The following is a 1,242-nucleotide window of genomic DNA, read 5'->3' on the forward strand; positions in this document are numbered from 1 at the left end:
TGTCTCCGGGGACTCCAGGGCAAACTGCTTACATCACTGATCTTTCTTGTCGTTTTGAGACTAAACTACTCGGGCTAGCCTGGGACTCTCAATCTTGCTCTCTTGGTCACCCAGCCCTGAGGGTGAGTTCTACTACAGTAAGGAGCTGAGAACAGTAGTAGGCCTGGCTCGAACACTGGCTGGTTCTCCAATGCTACTCCCTCGGCCACTGAAGTCTGGGCTACATTCCTCTCAGTCCCTAATGGTGTGGTAACGGTGTGGTAATGGCGCACTCTGGAAAGCCCAGCAAAACCACCAGGCTTGCTGTGCACCTGGTCTGGCAGGCGGCAGGCTGTGGAAAGTTCCTAGGGTGACTTGCAGCAGGCTAGCACTTCCTTCTTGTCTTGTGGGCACTTGCATAATTGCAGACAGCGGGCCTGTCCGGCCACACACAGCCACCTTCCCACTGCCCTGAGACCTCCCCCATCATGAGAAACAGAGGCAACATGTGGCTATTTTTAAGTGCTTCACCTTTCAATGACCTTTACAAATAGGGCCAAATTTCCTTTTATTCTCTTTCTCTTTTGTTTTTCTCTTTCTCTTTTTTTAAAAATATTTTTTAATTTGTTTATTTATTTATTTTTTATGTATATGAGTACATTGTAGCTGTACAGATGGTTTTGAGCCACCATGTGGTTGCTGGGATTTGAACTCAGGACCTTCAGAAGAGCAGTCAGTGGTCTTACCAGCTGAGCCATCTCTTCAGCCCTTCCTTTACTCTCTTTCTTTCCTGCCATGGCAAATGATTTACTTTTAGTGCCTGTGAACTACTTATTTTACCTCTGGGTCTTTAGAGATGGTCTCCTGTAGCCCAGGCTTGCCCTCCAACTTGAACTCCAGATCTTTCTGCCTCCTTTTCCTTCCTGAGTGCTGGGACTAACAAGCGTGTGCCCCACGCCCCCTTCCAGGCTTTTACACTTTTGAAACTCTATTTATTTCTTTGGCAGGGGCTGAGGGGTGGGGTGGAAGTTGTCCTGTTCACCAGGATCCGAGGACAACTTGCAGCAATCCGTTCTTTACTTCCACTGTGTCGGACCTGGACCTGAAGTCAGGACCTGGAATCGAGTAACTGCTGAGCCATCTCCCACCCCACCCCCCATTTTTATTTTATTTTATTTTTTTTGTCTTTTTCGAAACAGGGTTTCTCCGTGTAGCTCTGGCTGTCCTGGAACTCACTCTGTAGACCAGGCTGGCCTCAAACTC

The sequence above is a fragment of the Mastomys coucha genome, unplaced genomic scaffold, assembly GCF_008632895.1.
Source record: "Mastomys coucha isolate ucsf_1 unplaced genomic scaffold, UCSF_Mcou_1 pScaffold22, whole genome shotgun sequence".
Taxonomy (NCBI): Eukaryota; Metazoa; Chordata; class Mammalia; order Rodentia; family Muridae; genus Mastomys; species Mastomys coucha.